The sequence below is a fragment of the Carlito syrichta genome, unplaced genomic scaffold, assembly GCF_000164805.1.
Source record: "Carlito syrichta isolate Samal-C Ts95f unplaced genomic scaffold, Tarsius_syrichta-2.0.1 Scaffold313176, whole genome shotgun sequence".
In the NCBI taxonomy this organism is placed as follows: Eukaryota; Metazoa; Chordata; class Mammalia; order Primates; family Tarsiidae; genus Carlito; species Carlito syrichta.
In genome coordinates this window covers 422743-432121 of record NW_007257272.1, presented here as the reverse complement: position 1 = coordinate 432121, position 9379 = coordinate 422743, and the positions used below count along the sequence as shown (strand labels likewise).

Sequence of the window (9379 nt, the reverse complement as noted above, 5' to 3'; positions counted from 1 at the left end):
GGCTGTGATCAGGAGGATTCTGTGGTACACTTGGGAGGTGAACACAGACACTGGCATCCCAGCCTGGCTCAGTGTTGATACCCCTCAGTTGAAAGTGGCATTTCAGTGTACTCTTACAGATGCTCCTTCATCTGCTGTCAGAAGGAGAGCTGTGAAATCATCTGTAGAAATTGTGTAGGCATATTTGATTTTAAAACTTCTATTAACTTTATGCCAAATAACCAAATCTTAGCAGGATTTATATTAAAGACATCGGTGGTTGAGGGGAATCAAATCCCATTTGTAGAGGAAACTAGCAACTCAACAAAATAAGCTGAGAAAGATTTTGTAGTTCCCTCCTTCCTCTAGCTTCTGATATGAGTCCTAAACTTATTACATATTCATATTCATTTGCTGTGCTTTCCAATCATTTGAGTAGTCACAAGCATTTGCACACTGATTCACAGTTCCTAATGCATCTTTGTAACTACTTATTTAACAAAAATTATTTATTGAATGTCTCCTATGTGCCAGGCATAACCTAGGTTCTAAGGATTCACTGATGAACCAAACAAGTTAAAAACCTCTGCCTCTGTGGTGCCTACATTCTAACAGTTTACCCATTAACCCCTACATTAACCCTGTGGAGTCACAGTAGGAAAACTGGGGTTTAAGAAACTACTTTCAGAGAGTCCCAGAATAGTAAGTTTGGAGTTGAAATTTCAACCTGGAGCTTCAAAGTTCAAATTCCATGCATTTTTTGACTAGGCCACTATTCACTGTGGAATCATAACTGATGCTCAGAAAGGTTATCTTGAGTGACATTAAAGGAAAATATAAATTCATTTATTATTAAGTTATGCAAGTCTATTTTTAGAAAATATTTCAATTATAAGAGTTAAAAGCTAATGATCTCAACCACAGGTGTTAAAACCAAGCTAACTGGAAAGGAGTAGCTACCTGGAGGATCCCAGGACCCATGACCTAGGTCCTGTGCTGTGGTCTTTAGTGTAGGCCGTGAGGGGGAGCTGGTTTTATCAACTGTCAATGACTGGTAGGTAGGGTAGATTCAGCTGCCTGAACCTCACCATCCATGGCCATCCTTTCCAGACTCCAAGTTGGGTGGAATAGATGGGCAACTGTGGCAAGACCACTGAAGTGTGTACCTTAGTCTGTTTGTTCTGCTATACAGGAATACCTGAGACTGAGGAATTTATAAAGAAAGATTTATTTGGTGCATGGTTCTGCATGCTGTACAGGAAACTTGGCTCTAACATCTGCTTCCAGTGAGCTTCCACTCATGGCAGAAGGCAAAGGAGAGTGGGCAGCACAGGGGAGAGGAAGGAAAGGAGAGCGTGGAGGGAGGCTCCAGGTTCTTTGTCATCAGTTCTGCATGGGAACTGATAGAGCAAACACTCAGTCATTACTGTCAAGAGGGCACCAAGCCATTCACGAGGGATCTGCCCCCATGACCTAGGCACCTCCCCCCAGGCCCTACCGCCAACATTGGGGATCAAAATTTTTCCCCCTCTCTGTATTTCAATGGATGCAAATAGGGATCAAGTTTGGCATGAGATTTGTAGAGGACAAATGTCCTAACTATGTCAGCTTGGTAAAGAGGGTATGAGTAATTCTCATTCTCCCACCAAGCTATTAGCGCATTGTTTAAAATAAAAGCACCCTGTCTTCGTAAATCATCAAATACAGGCCCAGAGGGAGATTTAAAGCATAGCCCCTTTATTTAAGACACATTTTTACCAAATCACAACTAAACTGAAGACTATGGAACCTTCTGAAAACCTCATACAAATTTTCTGACTTGCTTATCACATTGATCTGCACTAGCTTAGCTGCAGGAATGACTCCTAACAGTTGATGGGTCAGTTTTCTAGTTATATTTACCTGACCTCAAATTACTCATACCTATAAGTTTAAAGGCAAGAGGAATTTTCAACTGATGTGATCAGGCAGCCAGTTAGCCCCAGAGTGGATCTTGGCTGCAGAGGAACACTTCGCTGAAAGAAATACAAGTCCCTGAATTCAATTCAAGCCTGTATTCAAGCTCCACTTCAGTTAGGATCTAATTACTCCCCAAAGACATTTGAGTACTCTTCCAGTGACTGCCATCCTTGCTGCACATATAGAGGAAAAAGCAAGAAAGATACGGGAAACATAGCTAAGGGGTCTTAGAAGCAAGAAAATTTCCCAACCTGTTTTATAGAGGTAGTTTAAGTAGGCCCATCCTTGTTTACTGGTGGTTGTCTCATTATTTCAGGACACTTGCAAAGATCCTCTCCTCCAAATATGTCTCTAATTCAGGTACCACAGTGTTTAAAATTCTACCACTAAAAAGTCATTATCTGACCTAAGCACGGCCTTCTCTCTTTTTTTATGTGAAGTTTCTTACTATTTATTTAAAAAATACATGCCTATAGTTTTAAGAGTCAATAGATTCTGAAAGGTATAGAACAATAAACAGCTAGGCCTAGCTTCATCTCTTCAGCTTGTCTGTCTCTTTCCTCTACCATTTTATCCTGTTTTACCAATTTCTTCTGGCAGTTCCCTACAATTCTAAATAAGATGAGTACTATGAGGCTAATGTCCAATCTTAGACCATTTCTATGGGCCTCTTGGTTTAGTGATGAGATCTAGGTCTCTTACATTCCTTGCCACTTCTCCTGACCCAGTGGGAATAAAAGATACATTCCATTTAGGATGACTCTGCTATTATTGCTCATGGCCACTGCCTGTTCCTTCTAATCAAAGAGAATGCTTTGAGGAAACTGAGCTTTCAAACATGAATCAACTAGGAAACGAATCAAGAGTGTTTCAGCTGAAAGTCTGACACGGTCTGGGGCATGGCCAATCTCCTCTCTCTGGGCTCCTGTGGGAATGGAAAGGTCTACTCCTCCACACCCAGTCATGTTTGCTGAATTGAATTGAATAGGCATGTGGACTCTTGTCATTCTCATATCCGTAGGCCTAGCACAATGTCTGGAATACAGAGCAAGCTTAATAATGAATTTACATTCTATTCATTATCAACACTAGTAATTGAACATAAATCTTCCTTCCTCACCATTTAGTGCACCATACTGCTAGAAATCTTGCTTTTTGATCAGTGGAGATAAACTGAGTTTCTTTTCTTCATGTTAAGTTATCAGGTTCTGATTTCCCCTTTTCTTTCTCTCTAATGATTTAATGTTTTTATGCTTTCTAAGCATGAGGTGTTTTCTTGAACTCTGAAGCTCAGCATCTTGAACGCCTCCTTCAGGGAGACTTCAGTCCCTGTTAAGCAGGGCCTGCCACTGGCCTTGCCTTAGTCTTCCCTGGGGCATGTCTGCCTCTCATCTTGATAGCACACTCACCGTGCTCGTGGTGAAAAACAGCCTATATCATCTATGGAATATCATCAAGCAAACCATGATAGGCATTATAAGACTCTCAGAAGGAGCAGAGAGACAAAAGGAGGCAGAAAGCCTATTTAAAGAGATCATAAATAGACTAAATATAAAGAGATCTATAGGAAGATACATTATAATCAAACTCTCAAAACTCAAAGACAAAGAGGAAATTTTGAAAGCTGCAAGTGAAAAGCAATTTTTTACACAAAGGAAACTCCATAAGATCATTAGTAGATTTATCTGCATAGTCTTTACAGGCCAGAAGGGAATGGGATGATATATTCAATGTGCTAAAAGAAAAAAACCTGTCAATCAAGAGTATTATGCCAGGCAACTCTATTCTACAGAAATGAAGGAAAGATAAAAAATTTCCCAGACAAAATTATACAAGTTCATCATCACTAAACCTATGTTACAAGAAATGCTAAAAGGAGTTCTTTGAGTTAAAATGAAAGGATGCAAACTAACAAGATGAAAACATATAAAAGTAGAAAACTTACTGTGAAGGCAAAAATATAAATAAATTCAGAATACTCTAATACTACAGTATGGTATGTAAATCTTTTTTTTTTTTTTTTTTTTTTTTGAGTTGGAGTCTCACTCTGTTACCCAGACTGGAGTGCAGTGGCCGCTTCTGGCCACCGCAGCCTCGACCTGCTGGGCTCCGGCGATCTTCCTTCTCAGCCTTCCGCGTAGCCGGAATTACAGGCATGCGCTACCACGCCCGACTAATTTTTTGATTTATTGTAGAGATGAGGTCTCACTGCCCCAGGCGGGTCTCGAACCCGTGGGCTCAGGCAATCCACTTACTTCAGCCTCCCAAAGGCGCGGGATTACAGGCTAAGCCACCGAACCCGGCTCATTTTTAACTCTAGTATAAAAGTTAAAAGACAAAGGTATTAAAAACAAGTATAGCTCAATAATTTGTTAATGGATACACAATATATAAAATATGTAAATTGTGATATCAATAATATAAAATGTGTGTGGAGAGGGAGAAAAGCAAGTGTAGAATTTCAGTAAGTGGCCAAAGTTAAGTTTTTATCAGCTGTTATATTTTATATAAGCATCATGGTAATCACAAAGCAAAACCTGTAGTAAATACACAAAAGAGAAAGGAATCAAAGCATACCACTACAAAAAAGTCATCACATCAGAAAGGAAGTTAGCAAGAGAGGAAAAAAGCAACAAAGGAACTACAAAATAGCTAGTAAGCAATTTTTTAAAATGGCAATAGTAAGTCCTTACCTATCAATAATTACTTTAAATATAAATGGATTACATTATCCAGGCAAAAGATACAAGGGATGAATAGATTAAGAAACAAAGCAAAAAACCAAGAACCAACTATATGCTACCCGTAAGAGACTCATCTTAGCTTTAACACATAGGCTGAAAGTGAAGGAATGGAAAAATATATTCCATGCAAATGTAACCAAAAAAGGGCAAAAGTGGTATATCAGACAAAATGACTTCAGAAACAAAGAAAAATTTCATAAGAGACAAAGTCATTATATAGTGGTAAAGGAGTAAATTCATCAAGAGGATATGACAGTTACAAATGTATATGCACCCAACATCAGAGTACCTAAATACAAAGGGGTACCAAAAAATGTGTTCATACTAAGAGATGTTATCTATGTATTATTTTTTGAAGTTGAATTAAATTATGGTAGTAATGTGTAGTATGATGTTTGCTCAACCGTGCTTCTACCATTTTCTTTGACTGTCCTGCCTATCACATGGTGACTCTACCATTCATTTGAGTAATGCCCTATTTTGAGCAAACATCATGCTTAAAATGTGTATACATTTTTTGGTACCTCCTGTATATTTAACAAATATTAACAGAACTCAGGGGAGAAATAGACAGCAATACCATAATAGCAGGGGACTTCAATATCCCCTTTTCAACAGTGGATAGATCATCCACACAGAAAATCAATAAGGAAACAGTAGACTTGAACAACACTATAGACCAAGTGGACGTAACAGACATATACAGAACATTCTAGCCAACAGCAGCAGAATATACGTTCAAGTGTGCACAGAACATTATCCAGGATGGATCATATATTTGGCCACAAAACAAGTTTTAACAAATTTAAGAAGAGTGAAATTATATCAAGTATCTTTTCTAACCATAATAGTATGAAATTAGAAATCAATAACATAGCCGGGCTTGGTGGCTCAGCCTGTAATCCCACGCCTTTGGGAGGCTGAGGTGAGTGGATTGCCTGAGTCCGCGGGTTCGAGACCCGCCTGGGCAGCAAGACCTCATCTCTACAATAAATCAAAAAAAATCAGCCGGGCGCGGTAGCACATGCCTGTAATTCCGGCTACTTGGAAGGCTGAGGCGGAAGGATCGCCGGAGCCCAGCAGGTCGAGGCTGCGGTGGCCGGGAACGGTCACTGCACTCCAGTCAGGGCGACAGAGTGAGACTCCAACTCAAAAAAAACAAAAACAAAAGAAACAAACAAAAAAGAAATCAATAACATGAGGAAAGTTGAAAAATTCACAAATATTTAGAAATTAAACACACTCCTGAATAACCTGAGTCAAAGAAGGAATCAAAAGTGAAGTCAGAAAATATCTTGAGACAAATGAAAATGGAAACAACACACCAAAATTTACAGGATACAGCAAAAAACCGTACAAGGATGGAAGAATGTAAAGAAAATGTGGCATATATATACACTGTAATACTAGTCAGTTTTAAAAAAAGAAGGAAATTCTGTCATTTGCCAAAACATGGATGAACCTAGAGGACATAATGCTAAGTGAAATAAACCAGGCACAGAAAGATAAATACTGCATGATCTCACATGTGGACTCTAAAAAAGTTGAACTCATAGGAGCAGAGTGTACAGTGGTCATTACCAGGGACTGTGGGGTGGGGGAAACTGGGAGATGTTGGTCAAAGGGTACAAAGTTTCACTTAGGCAGGATGAATAAGTTCTGGAGATCTAATGTACAGCATGGTGACTATCATTAACAATAATGGAGAGTAGATCTTAAATGTTCTCACCACCAAAAAAAAAAAAAAAGATAACTCTGATGTCATGGATATATTAGCTTGATCATGGCAACCATTTCACAAGGTATACATATATTAAAACAACATACTATACACTTAAATATATATAATTTTTATTTGTCAGTTACACATCAATAAAGTGGGGGGTAGGGGAAGGAAGCTGTCTCAGTGATGGTGATATCCAAGCTGTCCCAGCTGTCCTGAGCTTCTATTATAGCCTTCTGGGCATAAAACCTGATATGCTCATAGAAGCAGTCACAAGTTTTCATCTCAAAAGGTGAGATGTTTTATTTGGAAGTTTTACACAAACTTACTAATTTCTTTAATACATTTAACAGTACTCCTGCTCTTTTCCTCCCTGACTGCCTGAGAATTGGCAGCCATCATGAACGACACAGTAACTACTTGGACCAGGAAATTCATGACCAACTGTCTGCTTCAGTGAAAACAAATGGTCATTGATGTCCTTCACCCCGGGAGGGCAACAGTACCTAAGACAGAAATTCAGGAAAAACTAGCCAAAATGTACAAGACAACACCGGATGTCATCTTTGTATTTGGATTCAGAACTCATTTGGTGGCAGCAAGACAACTGGCTTTGGTATGATTTATGATTCCTTGGATTATGCAAAGAAAAATGAACCCAAACATAGACTTGCAAGACATGGCCTGTATGAGAAGAAAAAGACCTCAAGGAAGCAGCAAAAGGAACACAAGAACAGAATGAAGAAAGTCAGGGGCACTGAAAAGGCCAATGTTGATGCTGGCAAGAAGTGAGCTGGATCGGAAGGCTGAGGTGGAAGGATCGCCGGAGCCCAGCAGGCCGAGGCTGCGGTGGCCGGGAGCAGCCACTGCACTTTAGTTTGGGCGACAGAGTGAGACTCCAATTCAAAAAAAAAAAAAAAAAAAAAAAAAAAAAGAAGTGAGCTGGAGATTGGATAACAAGCAAAGGACTAAAGATGATGCAGTAATGATATTTGTGGCTACTGTTTGGATTTTTCATGACCGGCTTAATCAACTAAAAACTTTTCAAGTGAAGAAAAAAAAAGTATTCCTTATAATTATATATTTATAATTATATAAAAGAATATTATAATATATTTAATAAAAGATTAATATTTTCAGCAAATATTTTCCACATGTAGACCATCCAGATCCCTTCTGGTTTACCCCTGTGTGCCACACAAACATTTTTTATGTGAGAAAACATAAAAAACATTAGGTTAACACTGCTGTGTCATGCTGCATTTCCTTCATTCATTCAGGTAGCCAATATGGATGGGTGCTTCTAAGTTAGGACAGGACACAAGAATCCCTCCAACCTCCTACCCCACAGGGGCCAGGAGATAGACTGATGGATAACTAGTATCAATTCATTGTGGTAAGTCTGTGTGATAAAGCATTTATACAGTGCCTCAGAAAATGCAGTGAAGATTACCTAAGAGCAGAGAAATAGTTCAGCTGGCTCTCAAAATTTGAGCTCACTGGGAAAAACCTGGGATGAGGAAAGTGGAGGCAGAAACATGACAGTGTAGAAAAGCACACATTCTTGAAAATTAAAGAGCTGTTCAGAAGCTTGGGCAGAAAGAGATTCAGCTGTAGACGTGGTTTCAGGTCTTTTTTCTAGCTACTGAGAAATTTGGTCTCATTCCTGTAGGTGATGGGATGTCCTGAAAGTTTTTAAGCAGGAATGTCAAGATCAGATTTTGTTTTAGAAGGGTAATTTGAGTAGCTGCATGAGGAGGCACTTGGAAATGAGAGAAGAGTGGCCTTGAGCAGAACCAGTGGCAAGGACCAGAGCAGCGAGATGACTTGGGGAGAGAGATGGTTCCCAGGAAAGCAAGTCCTGAGAGAGGAAGAAGAGGCAGAAAGGAAAGAGATGAGGCCCTCGGCTGTCTGGCTTTTGATACGGGCCAGCAGGCTTCCTGTGGCTGAACCACACGTGCTGTGAGGTGGGCAGTTTTCCTTTCTGCATGCAGAACACTTCTTAAAAGGCTAAAGAAGTGGTGGATTTGACACTACCCAGTTCAGCAGAGACACAGATATGAGTGTTCCAGAAACAGAGCAGGACCCCAGAGGGAACTGTGGGGCCAGGCAGGGGAGGGAGCAGAGTGCACTGGGGAGAGCCCTCTTCCCTGGAGAGGGAGGCTCAGTGTGCTGAGGAGGAGGTCTAAGGTGAGTCCTGTCTAGACATTTCCATTCAGATCTTGTACTGGTTTTGCCCTTAAGCACTGTTTTAGCCCAGAGCAGGTTTCTTTCTGGAAAATTTCCCTCTGCCTTACCTTGCTCTTTCAGGGAGGTGCTCTCCTGGGAGGAGTTAGTTGGGCACTTGAGCTGGGTTTGGATGCCGTGATGGCATCTACTATGGGTGTTCTGTTGTGCCCCTAGGGGAATATAGTCAGGTCCTCTCCGGGACTGCCCGAGTCACTCTTCGGCAAGAGGTGAGAGTGGGATTCAGAAAACAGTTGTTCCTGGGTGAAATGGGAACTGTCTGCCAGCCCCCATGCCGGGCTTCTCCAGCCTAACCCTGTGAGCTGCATGAGTACAAGGTGGCACGAGTTGGCTCAACACAGCCATATCCGTGAGCCCCATTTCCACACTGTAGAATGCTAGTCTTCCTGATCCCGACCCCTGCCGAGACACTAGAGGAACAAAAGCGGAGGCGAGGAAAGGCCGACTTCAGCGCGGGGCACGGCGGGAGCCAGTCGTTCCTCGGGTCGTGCCGCCCTTGCTCCTTGGGTAAGGTCTGCCTGGAGGACCAAGCCAGCGCAGCGCAGGGTGCTTGGGAAGCGCCCCGTGGGCGAGCGGGGAGCATGCCGGTGAGTGCCGTGAGTTCCGCGGAGCCGGGAAGGCGCGAGTGCTGACCCGGGAGCGCCAGCACCGGGCCGGCCGGGCAGCGCCGCGACGCGTGGGGGCGCCCCCGCCCGGCGTCCCCGAGCTGTCCGCGACCCTGGCCGCG

General features: G+C 41.7%; 1 pseudogene; it reads left to right on the top strand.

Moving 5' to 3' along the window:
* The first annotated feature begins 6805 nt into the window (after positions 1-6805).
* Positions 6806-7197, top strand: LOC103272695 (annotated as a pseudogene).
* Positions 7198-9379: the final 2182 nt, after the last annotated feature.